Source organism: Aotus nancymaae, unplaced genomic scaffold, assembly GCF_030222135.1.
Source record: "Aotus nancymaae isolate 86718 unplaced genomic scaffold, 86718_ANA_hifiasm-v0.15.2.pri h1tg000059l, whole genome shotgun sequence".
NCBI classification, from domain to species: Eukaryota; Metazoa; Chordata; class Mammalia; order Primates; family Aotidae; genus Aotus; species Aotus nancymaae.
Window position 1 is genome coordinate 31516663 of NW_026988473.1, and position 25837 is coordinate 31542499.

Sequence of the window (25837 nt, forward strand, 5' to 3'; positions counted from 1 at the left end):
GCAACCCCTGTTTTTTTTTTTTTTTTTTTTGCTTTCCATTTGCTTGATAAATCTTTCTTCATCCCTTTATTTTGAGTCTATGTATGTCTTTGCATATGAGATGCATATCCTTAATATGGCACACCAATGGATCTTTTGACTTTTTATCCAATTTGCCAGTCTGTGTCTTTTGATTGGGGCATTTAGCCTATTTACATTTAAGGTTAATATTGTCTTGTGTGAATTTGATCCTGCCATTTTGATACTAGCTGGTTGTTTTGCCTGTTAGTTGACATAGTTTTATCATTGTGTCAGTGGTCTTTTCCATTTGGTACGTTTCTGCAGTGGTTGGTACTGGTTATTCCTTTCCATCTTTAGTGCTTCCTTCAGGAACTCTTGCAAGGCAGGCCTGGTAGTGACAAAATCTCTCAGCAATTGCTTGTCCATAAAGTATTTTATTCCTTCACTTATGAAGCTTATTTTGGCTGGATATGAAATTTTGGGTTGAATGTTTTTTTCTTTAAGGATGTTGAATATTGGCCCCCACTCTCTTCGGGCTTGTGGAGTTTCTGCCGAGAAATCCACTATGAGTCTTTTGGGCTTCCCTTTGTGGGTAACCTGACCTTAGCATTTTTTCCTTCATTTCAACCCTGGTGAATCTGATGATTATGTGCCTTGGGGTTGCTCTTCTTAAGGAATATCTTTGTGGTGTTCCCTAACTCATTTTATGAGGCCAACATCATCCTGATACCAAAACCTGGCAGAGATACAACTAAGAAAGCAAATTTCATTCCAATATCCATCATGAGCATCAGTGCAAAAATCTTCAATAAAATACTGATAAAATGAATGCAACAGCACATCAAAAAGCTTATCCATCATGATCAAGTAGGCTTCATCCTGGGGATGCAAGGCTGGTTCAACATATGCATATCTATCAATGTATCCATTACATAAACAGAACCAAAGGCGAAAACCACACAATTAATAGATGCAGAGAAGACCTTTGACAAAATTCAACGGCCCTTTATGCTAAAAACTCTTAATAAACTAGGTATTGATGGAACATATCTCAAAATAATAAAATCTATTTATGACAAACCCACAGCTGCTATCATACTGAATGGGCAAAAACTGGAAGCATTCCCTTTGAAAACTGGCACTAGGAAAGGGTGCCCTCTCTCATCATTCCTATTCAACACAATACTGGAAGTTCTAGCTAGTGCAATCAGGCAAGAAAAAGAAATAAAATATATTCAATTAGGAAAGGAGGAAGTCAAATTGTCTCTATTTGCAGATGACATGATTGCATATTTAGAAGACCCCATCGTCTCAGCCCAAAATCTCCTTAAGATGATAAGCAACTTCAGCAAAGTCTCAGGATACACAATCAATGTGCAAAAATCACAAGTATTCCTATACACAAATAATAGACAAATGGAGAGCAAAATCATGAGTGAACTCCCATTCACAATTGTTGCAAAGAGAATAAAATACCTAGGAATGCAACTAACAAGGATGTGAAGGACCTCTTCAAGGAGAACTACAAACCACTGCTCAAGGAAATAAGAGAAGATGCAAACAGATGGAAAAAATTCCACGCTCATGGTCAGGAAGAATCAATATCATGAAAATGGACATACTGCCCAAAGTAATTTATAGATTCAATACTGTCCCCATCAAATTACCATTGACCTTCTTCACAGAACTGGAAAAAAAAAAACCTTAAACTTCATATGAAACCAAGAGAGCCTGCATAGCCAAGAGAATCCTAAGCAAAAAGAACAAAGCTGGAGGCATCAAGCTACCTGACTTCAAACTATATTACAAGGCCACAGTAATCAAAACAGCATGATACTGGTACCAAAACAGAGATGTAGACCAATGGAACAGAAGAGAGGGCTCAGAAGTAAAGCCACACACCTACAACCATCTGATCTTTGACAAACCTGATGAAAACAAGCAATGGGGAAATGATTCCCTGTTTAATAAATGGTGTTGGGAAAGCTGGCTAGCCATGTGCAGAAAGCAGAAACTGGACACTTTTCTTATGCCTTATACAAAAATTAACTCCAGGTGGAGTAAAGATTTAAACATAAGACCTAACACCATAAAAACCCTAGAAGAATACCTACGCAATACCATTCAGGACATAGGCATAGGCAAGGACTTCATGACTTAAAAAGCAATGGCCACAAAAGCCAAAATAGACAAATGGGATCTAATTAAACTTAGAGCTTCTACACAGCAAAAGAAACAATCATTAGAGTGAACCAGCAACAAACAGAATGGGAAAAAGTTTTTGAAATCTACCTATCTGACAAAGGGCTAATAGCCAGAATCTACAAAGAACTAAAACAAATAAACAAGAAAAAAACAACCCCATCAAAAAGTGGGCAAAAGATATGAACAGACACTTTTCAAAAGAAGACATTTATGTGGCCAACAAACATATGAAAAAATGCTCATCATCACTGTCCATTAGAAAAATGCAAATCAATACCACATTGTGATACAACATTGAGATACAATCTCATGCCAGTTAGAATAGTGATCATTAAAAGAAATCAGGAGACAACAGATGCTGGAGAGGATGTGAAGAAATAGGATGTGTAAAATTGTCTTTTACACTGTGGTGGGAGTGTAAATTAGCTCAACCATTATGGAAGAAAGTGTGGCCATTTCTCAAGGATCTAGAACTAGAAATACTATTTGACCCAGCAATATCAATACTGAGTATATATCAAAAGGATTATAAATCAATCTATTATAAAGACACATGCACACATATGTTCACTGTGGCACTGTTTACAATAGCAAAGACTTGGAACCAACCCAAATGCCCATCGATGATAGCCTGGACAAGGAAAATGTGGCAAATATACACCATGGAATACTCTGCAGCCACAAAAATGGATGAGTTCATCTTCTTTGCAGGGACATGGATGAAGCTAGAAACCATCATTCTCAGCAAACTGACACAACAGAAAACTAAACATCGTATGTTCTCACTCATAAGTGGGTGTTGAACAATGAGAACACATGGACACAAAGAGGGGAACATCACACACTGGGGTCTGTTGGGGGGTCAGGGGCTAGGGGAGGGCTTAGCAGGGCATGGCAAGATTAGGGAGGAATCACATTAGGAGAAATACCTAATGTAATGATGAGGGGATGGATGCAGCAAACCACCATGGCTTGTGTATACCTATGTAACAATCCTGCATGATCTGCACATGTCCCCTAGAACTTAAAGTTAAAAAAAATGTTCTCACTCGTAAGTGGGAGTTGAACAACAAGAACACATGGACCAGGGAGGAGAACATCACACACAGGGGCCTATGGTGGGGTGGTGAAGGGTTAGGGGAGTGATAGCATTAGGAGAAATACCTAATGTACATGATGGGTTGATGGGTGCAGCAAACCACCATGGCATGTGTATACCTTTGTAACAAACCTGCACATTCTGCATATGGATCCCAAAACTTAAAGTATAATAATGATTAAAAAATAGAAATCGGGTATCTCCTATTAGATGATTTATATAGACCATTTTGAAAGGTTACCATGAGGCCCAGAAAAACTTCATTAGAGAGCTGAGGCAGCCAATGGGAAGTTACAAAAGAAGGGCCAGTGTTCACCGTTCACTGTGCTGTGTGTGGGTGAGGGGGAATAACGATATTGCTGATCAAAGAAATAGAAGCACTGACTTCTGGCAGAGAGATACCATTCTAACTTGGAATTGCAGCAGAAGTCGTAGTCTTGAAAGCTCTGTCATGTGTCCAATGGAGTCGGTTTATATGGAGTAATTAATAGAACAAAGTTGAAAAATACAGCCAGGAATAAGGGTAAGGCAAATAAACCCTACTAGGTCAGGATCTGTATAAATAAATTCTGAGTGTCTGTATTATTTTGGATCCTACAAGAAGTAGATGCTAAGATAAAATTCAGCTGGATTTATTGGAGGAAATGTCTGTGAAGTATCAGGTGGGGAGTCAGAGGAGGAAGAGGAACCTCCATCCCTCATGCAGGCTTGACATTTGTGCAAGAGAGTGAAGAAGGAGCACAGGGCAAGGAGAATTTCAGTCTAGAGGCTCTATAATAGCTCAAAGAAAGTGTTGACTAGGCTGATGAGACATCTACAAGCTGGAGGCACTTTGGTTCAAAGAATTCTGTGTCTCACAGAATGGGCCTGTATTAGTATTTTCATCTTGCTCTGCCACTGGCTGGGAGTGACCCACAGAAGGTGGAGCCTTGGCATGAATGTGGGGAATAAATTCAGAAGCTTCTGGGGCTGTTAATCATATTCCCCATAGCAAGAGCTCTGAGCAGCATGTTTTCACAGCTGCCACAGTATCCAATTGTTCTTAATATGTCCCCTTTAGGAGCTAAAGCGGCTTGAATAATACAGGACATACTCCTCTGTGATAAAGACTCTAGATAATAGACATTTCTGAGCTCTGTGGGGAAAGATAATAAACACTTTTTTAACAAGTTCATTCTAGGCCAGTCACGGTGGCTCATGCCTGTAATCTCAGCACTTTGGGAGGCCGAGGTGGGCAGATCACCTGAGGTCAGGAGTTTGAGACCAGCCTGGCCAACATGACAAAACCCCATCTCTACTAAAAATACAAAAAATTATCCAGGTGTGGTGGTTTGTGCCTGTGCTCCCAGCTACATGGGAAGCTGAGACACGAGAATCACTTGAACCCAGGGGTGGAGATTACACGGAGCTGAGATCGTGCCACTGCACTCTAGCCTGGGTGACAGAGTGAGACTGTCTGAAAAAAAAAAAAAAAAAAAAAAAAAAAACAGTTACTCTATAACTAGCCCCATGCTAAGTAGTTCACACGCACTGTCTCATTTACATTGCACAGTAATGCAATGAGACAGCCATTACTATTTGAATACTTATTTTACAAATGAGAAAATCACCTTACAGATTATGATTTTTACTCAAGGTTACATGTATTTGTAAACAGCATAATTCTTAACCACTGCCATACAAAAAAGCTTTGGATACCACTAGATTCCAGTTTCACCTAGGGATGAAAATCACTTATAACTTATCATAAAGGAATTTAATCCATTCAAGGGTATGAGGCTACCATAATTTCATAACCTTAACTGCAGTCTAAGTAAATGATTATTATGTATTGCAGTTCCTCAGTATTTCTTCTGATAGCTTTTGATTTTATATTTCACTTTAGAATCTTATTCTAGTTCTTTCTCCACCTGAGATATACTGTCTTATGTTTTCCTCACTATATTCCAGAAATGCACACATGAGACTTTTGATAGATGCTTCTGATATATACCAAGGAATATAAACTGAATTAAAGCAATTATACTTATAATGTTTTAATGCAACTGGCACATCATTTTTCCAAAGTCACTCTGAAATAGCTCAAAGCTATAATGGCTACTAGATTTAAGCTCCTTAAGGGACAGGGCTGTGTCTTATTCAGAAAAACTATTGTTCAGATTATAAGCTCAATCATTACTTCCTTACTAAAAAAAAAAAATGGAAAAATTAAGAATTCTTTCCCCCGGTTTCTTTAATAAAAAATAGCTAGTCTTTATTGTGTGTGTGCTCTGTACCAGGCACTTTTCCAAACACTTAATATGCATATATTAGTTCATTTAATTCTTACCTAACCTTATGGATTTAATAATTATCTTCCTTTTACAGATACATAGTGGAGACAGAGAAAAATGAGTTAATTTTTCCAAGGTCATATCGCCATCAAATGTCAGAACCAGGATTTGAACCCAGGTGGTCTGGCTCCAGAGTCCATTCACTGCATGACACAGCCTCTCTACTTAGTAGTGACTGATTACTTCATCAGGAAGCAGGGCACTATAATAAATAGTGATCAATTAATTACTCAGTAGTTCTGCTACAGTATCTAATAGCGAGGTGAAAGAGTTTATCAGAATTGTTACTCTCCTATTGGGGTGGCCATACAAGAATTTGAGTTTGAAAGTATCTGTATTCATTTATTTCTCATTCTTTTTTTGCTAGGAAATGTAAAAAAGTTAACCCCAAAATGGAAGGTGATGGGACGAATACATTCACTCTGACCCAGCTTTGTCCAGGCTGAAAGGCTACTGGTCAAGGGCCAAGTTTCCATTGGCTTCATTTGGAGCAAAAGTAAACATTACAGCTTCTCTTTCAAGGCTCATCCCACTGCCTGGGGCCAAAGGAGAAGGCTGATAAGGTGATGAGAAGGCAGAATCTTCATTCAAAGCCCATCTAGTTTTAAATTTGTAAGAGACTGCCAGTTACTTTGATGAAGCTCGGTACATTCATTGTGTTGAACAGGAGTATGCTACACACCTGTTTCTTTGAAGTTTTTTTACATTTTGTTTCATTCATTTACATATTGTCTGTGACTGTTTTTGCATAATCCCAGTAGAATTAGTGGTTGTAACAAAGAAAGTATGGCCCACAAAGACTAAAATATCTACTATATGGACTTTTATAGAAAAAATTTGCTGGTCTTGAGCCCATGCCTGGCTCTGAAGCCAGATAATCAGTGCTAGGATCTTGGCTCTGGCACCCATTCACTGGAGGCATTAGACATAATGCTCAACCTCTCAGAATTAGTTTTCCCCTTCTATATAGTGGAATATGAATATTTACTTCTTAACTTTTCGGCAAATTAAGTGCCTTAGGATACCTTATTCCCTTAATATAGTGGATGATACATAGTGAATACCCAGCAAATGTAAATCTGTGGTTATTTTTATCATCATTATTTTTATCTCACCATTGTTAAGCTTTACATTATTTCTTCACCTAGTCTAATTCATGATTCCTAAAGTTAGAGGGAAAAAATGGAAGCAGCTCCCTTTTGAATTAGCCTTTGCATCAGAGCCAAATTTCACAAACTACTAGCCATGGCTGCCTGAACTGTCATCTGTCTCTCTTTTCACAGGGAGAAACCAGAATGTAAATTTCCTAACCAGCATAAATTGTTTTTTCCATATGTTTGTAAGCTTCTTATAATTAATCACTTCCTTGAAATGAATGAATGGATTGATCAGTTATCATTAGCATAACATTGGTGGTTTCTATGATTTTCTCCTATCTAGCAAGGAGAAATACGTATATTAATAAGGTATGAGCTGTAAGTGACAGGGAGAGCTGTGAGGGATGTGTGGCATGATGTAACAGAGAGTGGAATGAAATTCAGCCCCTGTGATCCTTTATGGGGTCAAAGAGCAACCTGCAGAAACAGTGGCTCTGCTGAGCTCTCAGTGGCTTTCAGCAAAGCTGCTAATGGAATAATGATAGTTCCTGACACAAAGCAGAAGGTGTTCTATTTTTAGGTAAGAGCAGTTATGCACTAGGGATGATACAGATGCATTCTTATCTTAGAAGAAACTGAAAAATGCCCGCACTGTTTCCTAACACTTTGTTGCCATATGTTAGATGATGAACTTCTGGAGAGGATCCATACAGAGTCCTAACAGTACTATCTGATATAATTCGAATCTGTGTCCCCACCCAAATCTCATGTTGAATTGTAATCCTCAGTATTGGAGGTTGGGCCAGGTGTGAGGTGACTGCATCATTGGGGCGGGTTTAGCATCATCCTCTGGGTGCGATCCTCACAATAGAGAATGACTTTTGTGAGATCCAGCTGTTTAAAACTGTGGCATCCTCACTTTCTCACTCTGCTCCTGTTTGGCCCATGTGACATGCCTGTTCCCCCTTTACCTTCCACCATGACTGTAAATTAAGTTTCCTGAGGCATCTCCAGAAGCTGAGAAGATGCCAGCATCATGCTCCTGCATCCTGTGGAACCACAAGCCAATTAAATCTCTTTTCTTTATGAATTACCCAGTCTCAGGTACTTCTTTCTAGCAATGCTAAGTAAGACTAATATACTACCACTTACCAAGAATTTACTCTGTACCTGGCAGTGTGCAAAACACATTATCTGACACCAATCTAATGAGGAAATACTAATGTTGTTCCCATTTTGCAGATGAGAGTGCTATTTACAGGAATTAAGTAATTTTTAGGTGTTAATGGTACAGCCAGCTTTCAAGTTCATTTTTGTCTGACCCAAAGTCCAAGCACAACTAGAAAAGAAGAATGGGGACATAATTAGTTTTAATTCTCAGCTTCCAGATCAAATTAGAGAAATGATTTCCTACCACTTGATTATTCGCAAGGGACATTGTACTCTGGTCCACACACTGGAAACCAATAAAGCAGTCAAATATGATGATATTCCACATCAGAGGAAAGATTCAGGTAACAGGATCTGGAATCTGAAGATGGGCTATAAATGAAAGGCAGAGGGAGTTGGGGAATGATATTATGAAGAAATAGGAATAGACAATGGTTTCAGGCTAGCAGTTACCCTCAGGAAGGGCTGAGGAATATATCACAGAAATGGAATGTGCAAGAGTATGTGCCACTTGGGTCTGGAAAGGCAGCTACAAGGGAGTCAGGCAGCAGTTCCAAGAAACTCAACCACTGGGCTAGGTACTTTCGTGGCCAGGTGTTCCATCTGACAGTTTTGGAAAGAGATTGACAAATCCCTATACAAAAGGACTGGAGTCATAGACAGTTTGTCAAACCAAAAGATTAACTAAAGTCTTAGTTATCAGAACAGAAATCCATTATTCTGAGTATATTATGACAAATGATGGAAAATAGACTAGCAAAAGTTTCAGAACAAAATCTTTTAACAACTGTGTGTTAACTACCTACCCTGTGCTAGGAACCGGGATTTGGTATTAGGCCACATCTCTAAAATTTAACCTGCCTACAGTCATGTATGTGGTTTGGCTCCATTTATAATGCATATCTAAACTGAAGCAGAGACTGATGAGACATGACGTTATTCAACTCTGAGAGCCAACAAGGCTTTCATTCATCATTTACTCTTCCATTCACTTGTCTTTGGGAAAAATGGTTGAATTCCCATATATGCCAATGAGTATGCCAACAGCTGGAAATACAAGAACAAATAGGATGTTGTATCTATCCTTGAAGAGTTTAAAGTATAAGGCAGAGGTTCTGCACATAAGAATGACCTAGCACACAACTGAAAACTTATGGGATCTAGATTTAGCATGTCAAGGTAAATGGACTTGGAATGTACCTGTTTTCCAGCACCACAGGAGGGTCTGATCAATCGTATTTGAGGCCAACATCTGGGGAACTCTGATTTAGATAAATGTAAGTCTTACTGAGATTTTTTCTTTATGAACTTGCCAGATTTCAGTGCAAAAGAGGGACAGTCTAACATTTTTAGCTGCATTGAATAAACTATATTACTTAGTGAGAAAGCAAATTATTTCTTGTTAAATGTGTTCAGCCAAGCCCAGATACTCACTGGCCTGAATTCTGTATAGGAGGTTGAATCCTATGTCTTTTGAAATGTTTCTAACACTGATATCTGTGCTTCTGTAACATAAAGGTTTAACTTACTTTAAGCTTTATACTTGAGTAAAAAATATTTATGTTTATTTTAGTCAATTTCTTTGTTTTGGTTGACAGTTCAGAGTTATTTCTGTCTTTCTCCTTCCTTCCTTTCATTCATGCTGACCAAGTTATTGGGTTATTTACCACTTTCTTACTACTACTGATGCAGATGTTTTTTCTGAGAAATTTGTGGCCAAAATTTATATTGAATAATATTACTTGAATGTAATGTTATTTTGAAAAATACTGAGCAGCACAAATTAAGGCATTATTATTCAGCTTTACTCAAATACTCAGGACTTCCTTTAATTATGTTAACATCTATGGAAAGAAGGTAAAACTGATAGCATTGTGTAATTTCACATGTGTCACATGGTGTTTTCATTATTTATGGGTGAATAACAAACTTGAAGCTAAGCCATAAAACAGTGGCTTTAAAAAATTTATTTTTTCCTCATGATTCTGTAGATTGATGGAGTTGTTTTCTTCAGATTTCACTTGGGCTTACTCAGGCAGCCACAGTCACCTGATGTATGACAAGGGTTGGGTGGAATAGCTTAGATGACCAACTTCTCCCTTCCTCTATGGTTTTTAATCCTGGTCTTTTTCACAGCAAGGTGGTCTCAGCTTTTGAAAGAGGAAAGAAGCTGCAATGACTCTAGAGGTCTTGGCTTGGAAGTCATGCAATATTACTTCCTCCACATGCTAGTGATGAAAGCTAATCATGGTTCATCCCAAGTGTAAGAAGTGAAAAAGTAATGGCAAAGTCACAGTGCAAAGAGGCTTGTATGATAGAAATTGGAGAATATGGCTGTGTTTTGCAATTTACCACAGTTTACTGGTAAACTTGGTAAATTGCTAGCTCTTTGGCCACAAATTATTCACATTTCTCACATTAAGTGTAAAAAATGCTGAACTCCATCACAGGACCCACAAATGTCTCATCCTAATTGCAGCATGAAGTTTGAAGGGCCCATATTGTCAGGTTCTTCAACTCTAGAATAAAACATGTTCTTATATTAGGACCAACGTCTGCTTCCTGAAAGTAATTCTTTTATCCTGTTCTCTTTTGCTCTTGGCTCTGAGCTGTGGGCTTCTGTCTATGCCCACTAAGATATAATTAGTTTTCCCTGTGTGTAGCTAGGTAGCTTTACCATCATGCTTTTTTCTTGTTGAAATCTGGAGAACTAGTGGACTCTTCATTTTGAATTCTATTTTTTTTAGTCCAAGCTGGTACATCTCCCATAAAAATTTTATGGGCTTTTCATGAATCTGATTGAGGTTAACTCTGCCCAATAGCCATATCCATAATTCTTTGCACAAAAGACACAAGGCAACAAGAATCTTTGCTCTACCTAAACAACTGGCCAACCTCTCTTTTTTGTTCTTAATTTCCACCTGAGGGCAGAGATTTCATTCCAAAAGCACACCTGGGCCCAGAGAGCCATTCTGTTAATCCCCTCTAGATGTACAAATTCTGTAGCAAATGTGAATGGACCAGAAGATTTCTTCCATGAAGAAACAGAGGGGTGGTTGCTGTTGTTGTTATTGTTGTTGTTGTTGTCTGTTGAGCTCGATGGGCTATGTCTTTGTTTGTAGTTATCATTTGGCAAGTTTCCATTTGGAGATCACCATCATGTCAGTTTCTAACAGCTGGTAGCCCGGGTAGCAAGACTGAAATTCCATGGCATGTTTCTCACCTTAAATTTGGTTTATTACTCAGAGCCTGTAAATTTATACTCATCGTAATAATTATACCTTTTTAGAGTGAATTATATTTTTTCATAGAAAGCACAAAATAAATTATTCCAAAAGAAAAAAAATGCAAGGACTGATTCTTCCTATAAATACATTTTGATATAACTCTATGAAGTAGGAAAGATTGTTCCTATCGGCATTCTTTCCTGTTGATTTTTACAGATGTCATTATATGCACTATGAAGTAGGATGTGGGCATGTCTTCAATGATTCAATGTACAATTTGTTCTCCCATAGCTCTCCTACTCCCTACCAACTTTTCCATGCTTTGTTTTCTTAGCCATTATATACTCTTATCATAATATTTTTTGGTTGTTTATTTTCTGTCTCCTAGCGCTACTATTCTTACCTTCAAAAAAAGGGGGATGATTTTGCTCTGGTATCATCCAGAGGAAGTCTAAGCTTCATTTTAATATTATTTTTCATCTTAAAGGGGATAGCATTATTACTAGTGGTATGTTAGGCACTTTATTATGTACTTTCTGCACAAGTCTTATTTAATTCTTCTAACAAGATTTCAAGGCAGCTATTTCTATCCCCAGTTCTTTATAAATGAAAATATATTAAAAAAAAAACCTAAGTCAGAGTAGGTAATTTGCTTAGAATTTGCTCTTAGAATATCACCCGTGCAGAGAAATGTACCTGGCACACAGTAGGTCCTCAATAAATATTTGCTGAAAGGATGCACACATAAGATAGGAAAAAAAGTAATTTTCAGCCCCTTGGATTATTAAAAAAGAGATGACTAGAAAGGAAAAAGTGCTAGTTATAAACACAGCCACATTTTAAGGGCAGTAAGCTATATATATATATATATTTTTTGAGACGGAATCTCGCTCTATCACCCAGGCTGGAGTGCAGTGTTGTGGTATTGGCTCACTGAAACCTCCGTATCCCAGATTCAAATGATTCTTCTGCCTCAGTCTCTTGAGTAGCTGGGATTACAGGTGCCTACAACTATGGCCAGCTAATTTTTGTATTTTTAGTAGAGGCAGGGTTTCACTGTATTGGCCAGGCTGGTCTCAAACTCCTGAACTTGTGAGCTGCCCGCTTTGGCCTCCCAAAGTTCTGAGATTACAAGTATGAGGCACCATGCCTGGCCAATATTGTAAAGCTCCCTTGATAGCCAGCTGAGTTACTTGCTGCTATGTGAGCCCTTCACCATGACTCCCAAATCTTCTTGGAAAAAGAGAGGAAGTACAGAGCAGCTGAGTAATTGCCAAAGTAAGACCCAGACCTGGGAGCCAACTTAATAGCCAACTCAAGAAATCAACTCCAAAAAGGAATTTTGGAATGTAAGCACGCTGAAAATTGTGATTCCCTTTGAGGAATACTATAAGCAAGCCAGTCTAATTTCAGTCTTAATGAAGTGGAAGACATGAGCTAAAATAAGTGTTACACATACCTGGCACAGAAAAACATCCTCTCTTTTCAAAAATAAAGGCAACATATGAATTGTGTATTTGCTGTGATTTAAAGGGGAAACACAGCTTAAAAAAATAAAATATGTTAAAATTTAGAATAAGGAACTAAAATGGCACATACATAAATACTAAAGACAACTGTAATTTGAAAAGATGTATGTCTTAGGCCATTCAGGTTGCTATAACAAAATATTGTAACTGGGTGGCTTATAAATTATAGGAATTTATTTCTTACAATTCTGGAACCTGGGAAGTCTAAGGTCAGATCACCAGCATATTTGAGGTCTAGTAAGAGCCTGCTTTCTGGCTTATAAAATGGTGCCTTCTTGCTGTGTTTTCATATGGTGAAAAGGGCAAGGTTCTTTGGATCCTCTTTTATGAGGGTACTGATCCCATTCAAGGGAGTTCCGCCATCATGACCTAATTATTTCCCAAAAGTCCCACTTCCTAATGCTATCACTTTGGGGGTTAGGATTTCAACATATGAATCTTGGGGAAACACAAACATTCAGACCCCAGCAGTGTGTTAATGAAGACACAGCATTAGGAAATGAACAGAGAAGTAAGAAATTATCCTTTTTTCATTGATGATTATTTTCTTCCTCAGATGCCATGCCATGTAGTTTCTTTTCTTTTTTTTTTTTTTTTTTTCCATGAGATGGAGTCTTACTCTGTTGCCCAGGCTGGAGTGCAGTAGCGCAATCTTAGTTCACTGCAACCTGCAACCTTCGCCTCCCGGGTTCAAGCAATTCTCCTGCCTCAGCCTCCTGAGTTGTTAGGATTACAGGTGTGCACCACCATGTCTGGCTAATTTTTGCATTTTATATTTTTAGTAGAGATGAGGTTTCATCATGTTGGCCAGGATGGTCTCGATCTCTTGATCTTGTGATCTTCCTACCTCAGCCTCTCAAAGTACTGGGATTACAGGCATGAGCCACTGCACCTGTGTAGTTTCTTTTTAATATCTTAAAGTGTAAATTGGGAAAGAATGAAAACAAAAGTGGCAAACATAATTTATGGAGCCCAGTCACATTGTGATGTCAGTCCTAGGGCTGACATTTAGGGATGAGGCAGCCAGCCATCTCTCAGAATATGTTTACCAAGATGGTTAAGATGGGGACATCACTATCAGTCCTGATTGCCATGAACTTGAATTTACAACTTTACACATTCCTGGTATATTTTAAGGACTAATATATGGTAGCAATTTTTAGTGACATAACTTCTTGTCTTGAGAGCACCTCTTCAACCTCTAAGGTCTATTTCAAAGATGACTTTTCTGTGAAACATTCCCAATGTCCCTTTCTGTCTTTCTGGAAGGACTAATTTTCCCCCTTCTGCTGTGTTCTCATACTAACTCTTACGCATCTCCCTTTTGGCCCTAAACAATGTCTATCTGGAGTACTATTTGTTATCTTTGATGGATTGTGTACTCTTTAAATGCCAGGAATACACCATTTTCATCTATGCCTTGTGGTTCTTCCAATGTATACAGTTAGTTATCAACTATTTAACACATAAAAGGAAAAAAGAATGAATGAATGAAAAAATGAGGGTGAGAGCAGCAACACTGAGTGATGGGCAGGTGCTGAATCAACTCGTTTACTGAAAAACAAATGTGCAGATGAGAAGTGTTAAAGTGGTCATACTTATAGCTAAAAATGTGTGGATGTCTAACATGCTTCATCTCTGATGGGTATTTTGCATGCATTATCATCATTCTTACAATGGCCATCTCAAGTAGGTGATATTAGCCCCCTTTTACAATCAACTTGGTAGCAACCTGGAAAGGTATTTATTATTATCCTTATTTTGCAGATGAGTAAGTGGAGGCTTGTAGACATCATAGACTTGCTCAAAGTCACAGAGCTGTAAAATGGTAAAGGTAGGATTTTAATGCAAGGCAGTCTAGCTGTTAGGATACTGTACCTGTATCCTAAGGTACAGTTAGTTATAAAATTAGGACAATAGCCTACAGTTTTTGACATTAGTCCAGTATTTCCTGTTAACTGTCATTCACATTTTTGTATTTCAAAAGTTGTAGCAAGACATTTGATAATCTCCAATATGATCATATACAGATGCATCACGTATCCACATACATTGTGGAGTTTGAAAGGAAAGTAAAGCTCAATCTTGTTCTTCGTTATCTCTCCCAACAACTTGCCAATGTATCTGAAATTCTGAGCATCATAGAAGGTGGTATTTCCCCAAACGGGTTCTGTGGGCTCCTAAGAGGTTTCTGTGTTCAAATACTTCAGGAAATCTGGAGTTAATAGAGTTTGATTTCTTTTTTTAAGTATTCTGTGCAGGACTCCTTTGAAATATTAATATATATGTGAATCTAAATCAGGTGATTAAGATACGAAGCAATTCTCACATTGAGACATAGACACCATCCCCCTCCATTATTTTTTCTAAATATCACAAAAGTTTTGATTCATAATATGCACTTCTGAAAAGTGCTTGTTTGAGGCATTGTGCCTCTGGAAACCAACAAAAATATTAACATATTAGCAAAAGTATTTTGTACATAGACTCATTGGCTTTCACTAACAAGCCATGGCAGGAAAGGACCATCTTCTGCAAGGAAATTTTGCCTAAGTGGACACTGGTCTGCTTAAGAATCAGTAGATCTAGTTTATTATCTGAATTCTGCCTCTTAAGAGGTTGAGTGAACATGTTCAAGTTATTTTTACTCTATAAACTTCAGTTTCCTATTCAATAAAATGAATATAGCAAAAAACCCTCATGTACATATTGTGACCACATGACAATAACAACGATAAAACTATTGAAAGAGCAATATTTATTTGGTTCCTACTATTATGAGGCACTAATACTGTTAGTTTTTGCAGGCAGTATCTTTCTAAATTTGTCCAGCAATCATGAGCAGGCTAGTATCCTCGTTTTGTAGGTAAGCAGACTACATACAACTCAGAATTGTTACATAGGTTTCTCCGGATTACACACACCTAGTAGAAGGAGAACTCCAGTTCAAATCCAGTTCACCCAATTTACCTAGGGTTTACTAACTTCAAATTCCAAATGCAACTATTGCTACAATCAATAATAATAATGAGGAAAGCAAACTTTTTTGATAGTCTCTATGTGCCAGGCATTATTTTAAGTAGAGAATATGTATTGTTTAATATCACAATAATTTTATCTGTGAAATATTTTTGTAAATTTTATATGTGATTTAATTCCAGCTTTTTATTACTTATTATTTAAATAAACTAATACAATTAAATTATTTAAATTAATCGATTATCATTATTTCTAACTTAATTAAATAATAAAATTCAATTAAAGCTTTCTTTTTGGAGACAGGGTCTCACTCTGTCACCCACGTTGGAGTGCAGTGGTGTGATCTCAGCTCACCACAACCTCCGCCTCCCGAGCTCAAGTGATGCTCCCACTTCGGCCTCTTTAGTAGCTGATACTACAGGTTTCTGCCACCATACACAGCTTTTTTTTTTTTTTTTTTTTTTTTTGGATAGAGACTGGGCTTTACCATTGTCCATGTTGGTCTCAAACTGCTAAACTAAAGTGATCCATCTGCCTTTGCCTCCCAAAATGCTGGGATTATAGGCTTGAGCCACCACACCCAGCCTTTTTCCAAAATTTTAATTTAAACAATCCTATAGAATATTAAAACTAAATGGGATGGTAGAGATTATTTAACCTTCTTATTATTCTTAAGACTATCATTTATTTTCTAAACCACTATGGGCATGCTGCTTGGACTGGATTGATTATAATTCTAGACTTTATCTTGGTCAAACTGTTTAGAAAGCATAGCCCTAATGACATTTATTTTATTTGTTTATTTTTTAAGTTTGAAGTTGTTTAATTAGAAGAGCACAAGCCTTAATGAACTTAAAGCCCCAAATTCCCTTTAAATAATCTGTCGTCAAATAGCAAGTCCTCTGATGGTATATGTGGAAAAATAGTATTTCTATTTTTCACTGGTTTTATTTTTTAATTTATTTCAATAGCTTTTGGGGTACAAGTGGTTTTTGCTAATGGATGAATTATATCGCAGTGAATTCTGAGATTTTAGTGCACTTGTCACTTGAGTAGTTTATATTGTCCTTAATGTGTAGATTTTTATCTCCAGCCCCTCTTCCACCCTCTTCCTTCTGAGTCTCTAAAGTCCGTTATATCACCCTGTATGCCTTTGCATACTCATAGCTTAGCCTCCATTCATAATTGAAAACATATGGGTTTTGGTTTTCCACTCCTGTTTACTTCACTTACAATAATGGCCTCCAGATCTCTCCAAGTTGCTGTGGAAGTCATTATTTTGTTCCTTTCCATGTATTCCATGTTGTGTATATACCATACTTTCTTTATCCACTCATTAGTCAATAGCCTTTAGTTCAGTTTCACATCTTTACAGTTGTGAATTGTGCTGCTATAAATTTACATGTGTGTCGTTTTTTAATTTATATATATATATATTTTATTGTACTTTAGATTTTGGGGTACATGTGCAGATCATGCAGAATTTCTGCATAGGTACATACATGGCAATGTGGTTTGCTGCCTCCATAACCCTGTCACCTATATCTGGCATTTCTCCCCATGTTATCCCTCCCCAACCTCCCTACCCCCATTGTCCCTCCCCTAGTCCCCCCAAACAGACCCCAGTGTGTGATGCTCCCCTCCCTGTGTCCATGTGTTCTCATTGTTCAACACCTGCCTATGAGTGAGAATATGCAGTGTTTGATTTTCTGTTCTTGTGTCAGTTTGCTGAGAATGATGGTTTCCAGATTCATCCATGTCCCTATAAAGGACATGAACTCATCATTTTTTTTGGCTGCATAGTATTTCATGGTGTATATGTGCCACATTTTCCCTATCCAGTCTATCATCGATGGGCATTTGTGTTGGTTTCAGGTCTTTGCTGTTGTAAACAATGCCAGAATGAACATACATGTGCATGTGTCTTTATAATGGAAAGATCTGTAATCCTTTGGATATATACCCAGTAATGGGATTGCTGGGTCAAATGGAATTTCTATTTCTAGGTCCTTGGAGAATGGCCACACTGTCTTCCACAGTGGTTGAACTAATTTACACTCCCACCAACAGTGTAAAAGTGTTCCCTCCACATCCTCTCCAGCATCTGTTGTCTTCAGATTTTTTAATGATCACCATTTTAACTGGCATGAGATGGTATCTCAATGTAGTTTTGATTTGCATTTCTCTAATGACCAGTGATGATGAGCATATTTTCATGTTTGTTGGCCTCATGTATGTCTTCTTTTGAAAAGTGTCTGTTCATGTCCTTCGTCCACTTTTGAATGGGTTTGTTTTTTTATTGTAAATCTGTTTTAGTTCTGAACTACAAAGTGTCATTTTAACATAATGTCTTCTTTTCCTTCGGGAAGATGCCCAGTAAGTAGTGGGGTTGCTGGATAGAATGGTAGATCTACTTATAGCTCTTTAAGGAATCTCCATACTGTTTTCCATAGAGGTTGTACTAATTCACATTTCCACCAGCAGTGTATAAGTGTTTCCTTTTCCCCATTATCCACACCAACAGCTATTGTTTTTTGACATTTTAATAATGGCTATTAATAACACTTATTTTAAAAGACACATAGAGCAGCAAACAATGATCAGATATTACCAAAAACACTGGAAATTAAGTTTTAACTTGAAATAAGACTGGTACCTTTTTTGTGCATATTTACCTGGGAGTAAATTTAAAAGGGGCTCATTGCTTTCAAAGACTAGTCTTTGGTAGCAAACACTCAGAAAACTTGTGAGTGAGTTTGTGACACAATAAGGACAGGGATTTAGTGTCAGAAAAACTGAATCTTAAGTCACATTCTTCCATTGGCTTCTTCTGTGGCTTTGTTTTTAATAAAACAGTTATTAAGTTGTGCCATACATATTTATTGAGCAACTGTTAAGTGTGAGGCCCTATGCTACAAAATAATGCAAAAGATGAGCAAAAATTGAAATAGCCACTTGACTTTGGGGAACTGGCCTTATGAGGTTAATCTGTGACACGTAACACCCATGGATAATGTGTCTAGCACATGGCAGAAGCTCAATACACTGTATTTTCATCTATTCCATTTCTTAGGACAGCAACTTCACTTTTCTATTGTCAATTTCTTCATCTAAAAAATAAAAATGACAAGGTATCAGGACGGGCATAATGACGAGAATGATTTTCAAGATTTCTCCTGGTTTCAAATTCCATGGATTCATTCATTCCAGGATAATAATTGGGCACAGATGCAATATTTAAGGTGCTTGTGGTGTGTGTAGTTCTGCAAAAAAAACAAGAAATTGCTTTTTCTGTTTAATTTTTACTTCACTGTTCTATTTTAATACCATGAATTATAAATCCATGCAATATGCAATCCAGTTTTCTAGCTTACCTTGCGAAGAACCTAGTTTGAGACTTGCATACAAAGTGAAGTATTACTGAAAGCATTCCATGAACCAAATCCACCTCCCTCTGTCTCTTGCAGGTGTCCTGGACTCAAGCTGTGTTCAGCCTTCATCAGAGGTAAGATATGAATTTCATTTTCTGTCCAAAGCAATCTTATTTAAAAAGCATTTTATTTCTTCATGATGAGCTTTTGTATGTGAACCCAAAGAAGTTTTCCCTGTCAGGCCACAATAGGAATACAGTTGAAGGTTGGTATGAAAAATATATCTCTTTGCCCTGAATATAATCAGAATTCAAGTGTTGTTGCCTGAGTCAAGGCAAAAAGGAGCAACTGCTTACTGCAGTATTATCTACCATTTTAAGTAATTTGATTTTCAGTGGTTGAATTTTTTTCTTATATGGTCTGATATATTTAAAGGGGCTGGTTATCTATCATTTACAGGGAAAATTGCCTAAAAAGTTTTGGGGCAAATTTAAATTCTAGTGACAGAATTTTCTCCTTAGAAAGCTAATCATTCAAACTCTGTAATTGGAGAGAACTTTTTGAGATTTTGGTTAATGGATACTGCTTTTATCAATTTCTACATCTGAAAAGCTTAGCTACTAGCTTCTTTGCAATGTTGAGGCAATAATGTCTTACATGTCTTAATAATAGCATCTCACTTGAGGTAAAGTTTTTAACTCAGAAAATCTTTTACAAGAACATTGTGCAATAGTAAAACATTATTATTGCCAATCCTCTGATTTTTTTAAAAAAGTTAGAAATTAAAGAATGAATAAAATAGACTTCAATTTTGATAATTTATAGAGCTCATATTGCAAACTTTAAAAAGTCTACTTTAACTCTTAACACAGTTTATAATTATTATATAATAACTTTTCTCTCCAGATTGTAAGCTTCTTGAGGTCAAGATCCTTCTATATGTCTTTATTTGCATGGAGTCTAGTACATTGATTGGCTCATTACTGTTGTTCAAGTGCATGTTAAATTTCATCATAACACAGATAATTTTGACTTGGTTGAATAAAGTTTGACTCAACTTGAAAAGGTTGAAGATTGTTATTCATATAAAATTGCTGAAAAATATGAACATAAAAGATTGAGGCAAACTTGCTGTCACATCTAGAGCTTGTTTCAATAGCTTGTCAAGTGATTCAAGGATTTATGGCCTTCTTTGATTTATTTATTCACTCCCTCATTAATTCATTCACTAATTTACATTTATTGGGTGTTTAGTATTTATCATATACATTATTAGAACTTGAATAAGCTACTTTCTCTCTTCTGCTTGGACCTGTTTTTCTTCATTAATGTCCTGGGTTATTAGCTCCTACCTGAACTTTGAATGATAAGCAAATTTCAGAACTTCTCATGCCTCCTTATTTCTTGCTGTAAAATAGAAATTATGATTCATGCACTTGTTCTTTAGGGAGAGAGATGACTAAGGAGCAATTACTTTGAGATAAATGTTTTGATGACAGGCAAGTGGAAAGCAGAATGAGTTCATGATGGATGACCTAGAAATGATTTTTGGAGCTGAGTGATACAGCTTGGCCCTCTGCTTTTGTCAAGGTCCTAAGACTGTTCCTCTTTCTTCCTCTGCCTTTTCCTCAGGAGACACCATTTATGTTTCTTCTCCTCAGAAGGCCATAACTCTTATTTCTTTTTTCTCTTATTCGTAACACTTAGTTACTGGTATCTGCTACTCCAGCCCGTTCATGCTTTACCTAACATGAGAGCACTCCAAACATAGCCATAACCTTATCCAATACCCGTTCACAATCATTCAGTGTTTCCCATTGTTCAAACCTATTAGTCAGGCTTTCAATGCCTTCTACTCTCAGGCCACACTTACTTTAGAAAAAAATTTTTCCTGTGATTTCCTTTATATCTATCTCAAATCAAACAGATCACTTATTATTCTTTGTTCTATATTCCCTTAGGAAAGGCTCCTATGTCTTCGTTCATTCTAAGCCTGTAATGAGCTTTCCCTCTGCCTTCTCTGAATCCAAATTCTACTCAAGCTCAAAGGCTCCATTATTATTTCAGCTCTTTTCTTGAATCATTCTTGATCTCCAAAACTAAAATAATTTTTCTCCTCTCTTTGAAGGCTCAACTCCAAATCACTTTATCTGTAACTGTCTTACAACACTTATAAATTTGGGTAAAACATAATGATTCATGTAGAGTATAATAAAATTCTAATCATTTGTACAAGTTTATTTACATTTCTAGACTAAGTTTTCCTTTATGATTAGGTAAATGTCTTATTCCTTATTATATTTATGATATTTGCAGTTTGCATTGGAGGTGGGCATTATTTGTTGAATGGATAAATGAATTAATTAAATATTGAGTGAATGAATAAATGAATAAGTTATCTATAGATGAATGTTTAGGCATTCCCTTTCGGCCCCGTCTTCCTTAATGCCACAGTCAGTGTACAGCAGAGCAGTACTTTTTATAAAATGATCAGATTGTTTTGGCAATTTCAACTATTTAAATACAGCAAAAAAAAAAAAAAAAAAGCAAAAAAGCAAAAGACCTGAAATTAAGTGAAAAGCTCCTCTGAGCAGCAAGAAAAATAGCAATCACAAAGCTTATTTAAGTTGGTGCCTACCCTTAAGCTAGCTGGAGTTTATTTGGTTAGTATTAGGTGTTAACTTGGGTTACTGTTTTAATGAGCTTAGTTATTTAGTTGCCATAGAAACTAATGGCAATAAGAAGGGGCCATGAGGGAAAAGAAAGAATAAAAGCAAATAGTGTGACAAATCACATTAGCCTGGAGAGCATTGCTGTTAATGTTACAGCTCTGAAAAAAATAATTCAATAACGTTTATCAAATACGGTTTATCAGAGATTTGTGTTTTCATGAAGATAGAAACATTTCTATCAAAAATGGCCCACAAAAGTTGTTAGTTTTTTAAAGGGATCAGCTTCAGTTACCTAGACCTGACAATTGTAATAATACCTTACTGTAAAGCATTTTGATGTCTTCAAATGACTTCAATATAAAAATCATGAATGGTAAATATTATTTCCAGTAATAAAGTAAGAAGAGGGGCTCAAAGAGATTGTATAACTTCACTAAAAAGTCATAAATTAGGCTGGGTGTGGTAGCTTATGCCTGTAGTCTATCACTTTGGGAGGCTGAGGGGGTCAGATCACCTGAGTCAGGAATTCGAGACCAGCCCGACCAACATGGTGAGACCCTGTCTCTACTAAAACTACAAAAAAAATTAGCTGGGCATGGTGGCAGCCACCTGTAATCCCAGGTATTCGGGAGGCTGAGTCAGGAGAATCGCTTGTACCAGGGAGGCAGAGGTTGCAGTGAGCCGAGACTGCCCCATTTCACTCCAGCCTGGGCAAAAAGAGCAAAACTCCTTTTCAAAAAAGAAAAAAAAAGTCATAAATTAGTTACATGACAGCTAAGATTTAAATACATAAATTCTATACCCCAAATTTTTTATTTATTTTGTATTATAATAGCATTTAATTAGCACTAATATAGAAATACTACTTCTCAATGCTTTTGAAAAAAAGTGATATAATTCTTCTTTGGGTCAAATCTGCAAAGTGACAGCTTGGCTGGAAACCAACTGGTGGTATGGTCATTTCCAAGACCACTTAAATTTTAGGGTTACTTAAGAAAGTCACCTACCCTAGTCCAGAGCTGTATCCTGAAAGCTATTGTCTTTGATGCCATGAGTGATTATTAATTTCAGATGTCTATTTAGAGCTTTGGACATTATCCAACTTCTAATATATCAATCTCTTTGCCTAAGGGCTTTTTCCAGAAAGTGACTCTGCCATGGACAGTAGGCTAGAAATGCTGGGTAATTAGTGCCCTCAACCAATTACTGAAGCCAGTGAGTATATAAATATGTTAACTCTCTTCATCTTTAAGTGATACACCATCATTTCCCAGGGATTCCCTACAGAATAGCTTCAGCTACCCAGCATGGTTGCTGATTTAACCCAGCTTGTATTTACTGCCTTCCCTCCTCATATAACTTTCTAGTGTCCTTGAAGGTTATCTCTGCACTTCCCACACAAATTTCTTGCACTCAAATCCTTGTCTCAGTCTGCTTTTGAAGGAACCCACACAAAGACAAACATAATCGGAAGAATTGCTATGCTTAATGTACATCACTTCATCTGTAACTCATAATAAGTAATATAACAATAACTGATATTTTTGAGTCTTATTATGTGACAGCCATAATTTGAAGTGTTTTAATTATTTATCTTATTTAATTATCATAACACCCTTATGAGATAGAAACTAGTACTGTCCCCATTTTACAGAAAAAAAAAAAAGCTGAGGTTTGGAGAGAGTAGGTAGCCTACCTAAAGTCATTCACTTGCCAGTGATACAGTCAGGAGTTGAAACTAAACCTTCTGCTATAGCCAAGTTCTTAGTCCTACAGAAATTAAATTGATTTATGCTCATATGGACTTAATGAAAGAATGAATAAATGATAGATAGAAAATTATATTTTCTTTTTTATCCTTCTCATTTTATTACAGTATGGTGTACTAAGTTAAGAATTTTAGAAGAAGTAATGTAAAATTTTAATACAAATCAAAGATAAACTGATCAGTTCCTCAGAGCAGGTTTGATTTTGCTCTGGGCTTGGTGATGGATAAAACAAATTTGAGAAGGAGTCAGCTCTTTGCCAACAGGCAATGTACAGAGCGATGGCTTTCTTCTCTGAGACACCCACCTGCAGCTACCTAAACTCTCTATTGCCCTAAGCTCAAATCTTTCAGCCCAAGAAGCATCAACTACTTTTAGTGTCAGTTGGAACTTGTAAATATTTAACTAAAATGATGAAGCTTGGAAAAGCCTGGTTTCTCTGGCATTCCTTTCACTGTAAGGGAATCGGTGATTAGAATAAATAATTGTTCTGAAAATAGCCCTGTCTCATTTGTTCAAACAATTAAGCCCATCAAGGAAGTTAATTTATGAGAAAAATGACATACATGTTGGCAAATTGTTCTATTCATCTTGAGAGCCTTCATATTTTCTCATTCCCTCTTTTAAATCTTCTTTTGTGTCTGTTGTTGTTTTGCTGTCACTTCTCAGTGTCTTCTGGGAGCTGTTGTTTCCTACAGCTAGTTTGTTTTTTTCCATTCCCAAATTCATGCACAGATCTATTTTATCTACTTGCTTCTAAGGACATGTTTGCTATCTCATCTCTCCTAATTTGGTAAGAAAATTACTTACCTATTTAGTTAAGCTTAATTCTGTGATAATGACAATGAAGATGATAGTGATGAAGATGAGTATATAAAATTTCTTTTGATTACCCTTCCTAAACTTTTTGATGTATATATATATATATGTATTTTTTGTGCATCTGTTTGCGTATATGAAGAAAGGAAAACTTTTCCACCAGTGGTAATCATTTAGCACCAAACTAAAAACCTTGCGAAGAAGAAATTCTTTCTTGGTCAATCTGACAGTTGCTTCTGCTTAGGAAAGAGAATGATTTGTCAAGAACAAAGACCACATGTGAATAATGATCTAATAATTTCACCTTCTTGTCCAAGTTGCATTTTGGCAAAACAAACTCTTCCTCTAGGGTATTAGTTGACTGTTAAGTATTTTATCCCCAGGTACTAACAGTAGCACTGGACTTTGAATTAGGACTTTTTGCCAGGTTACAAATCCTAACCTGACTTTACCACTCAGCAGCTATGTGTACTTGGGCAAGCTATTTAACTTGCTTGAAACTCAATTCTCCATCTTTAAAATGAATGTAATAAGTTCGTGCAGGGAGCTGTGGTGAGTGTTATGTGAGATGATATATGGAAAACCAGCTGCAGAGTAGATGCCTAAAAGTTTGCTCCCCTTTTTCTGTCTGAATTCCATTTTCTGAACATATTTTCTTCCTTCATAGCTTCTGAGAGAAGTGAGTTCTCTCATTACTACTCCACAGTGTAGGTGAGTTGCCTTTTGTAGCATGAAAGGGAACAAATAACATTAGTAGTCTTTTTTTAATTGACCCTCGTGAGAGGGATTAAATGTCAGGGCTGAGTTTTAGGAGCAGCTTCAAATACAAGGCCCTACAGTTAGATATTAAATTCTTATGAATACAGAGAAAGGAGAAATCTCTGTGACCCAAGGCAACTTTAGGTGAGCAGTCTAATGCAGAATCCCTGAGAATAACTGCATCATTTTGGTTCCTGTCTGGCTAAGAAAAAGGGAACACAGAGCTTCTCTGACTTCTCCCTCCCTCCAATCATACCTTCTTCCTCTCCTTTCTGGAAGCGGCCAGAGAGGGCTCCCTAGAATTGGTCAGAATATGTAGAGAAACCGTGCCTTTCTTCTTTTCCTATTTTCACTCTTCTTCCAGGATTATTTCTGCAGAGACCTCTCAAGAGAGACTTGCCAAGCTGTGTCTACCCCATATGAAATAGACGAATGCCACTTTGTGGCCCATTTCATTTATGTTTCTCCTCTCATTCAGAAGCACTATAATTCTCCAAATTGAATTTTAAATAAGACCTTGTTCATTGACCACAGGGACAGTGAATATATGCAGAAATTGAATCAAACCTCTTTTCCCAAGTAATTTGTCTTCACTCTAGCCTGAAATTGTCTTTTAAAGCTGGGCAACAGTCTTAATTCAGACTTCAACTTGATAGTTAGTGCCTGGGGATTAAATAACTTAATGGTCAGCCAGAGAAGTTTACTTTGTAAAAGTAAAGTGAGGAAGGGAGATGAAGTCATTATACTATTGTCCACTAGTAGTCAGGAGAGAAGTTGTTTGGGTCAGGTCTGGAGTGTATGGGCAACTTCT

At 36.9% G+C, this 25837-nt stretch overlaps 1 long non-coding RNA gene across 1 annotated transcript in view; it reads left to right on the forward strand.

Moving 5' to 3' along the window:
* Nucleotides 1-25837, forward strand: part of LOC135270199 (uncharacterized) — a 351270-nt gene that overhangs the window by 225043 nt on the left and 100390 nt on the right. Inside the window, exon 2 of the long non-coding RNA XR_010338406.1 lies at nt 19107-19144. This is a non-coding gene — a long non-coding RNA (uncharacterized LOC135270199). The remainder of the gene's footprint in view (nt 1-19106; nt 19145-25837) is intronic.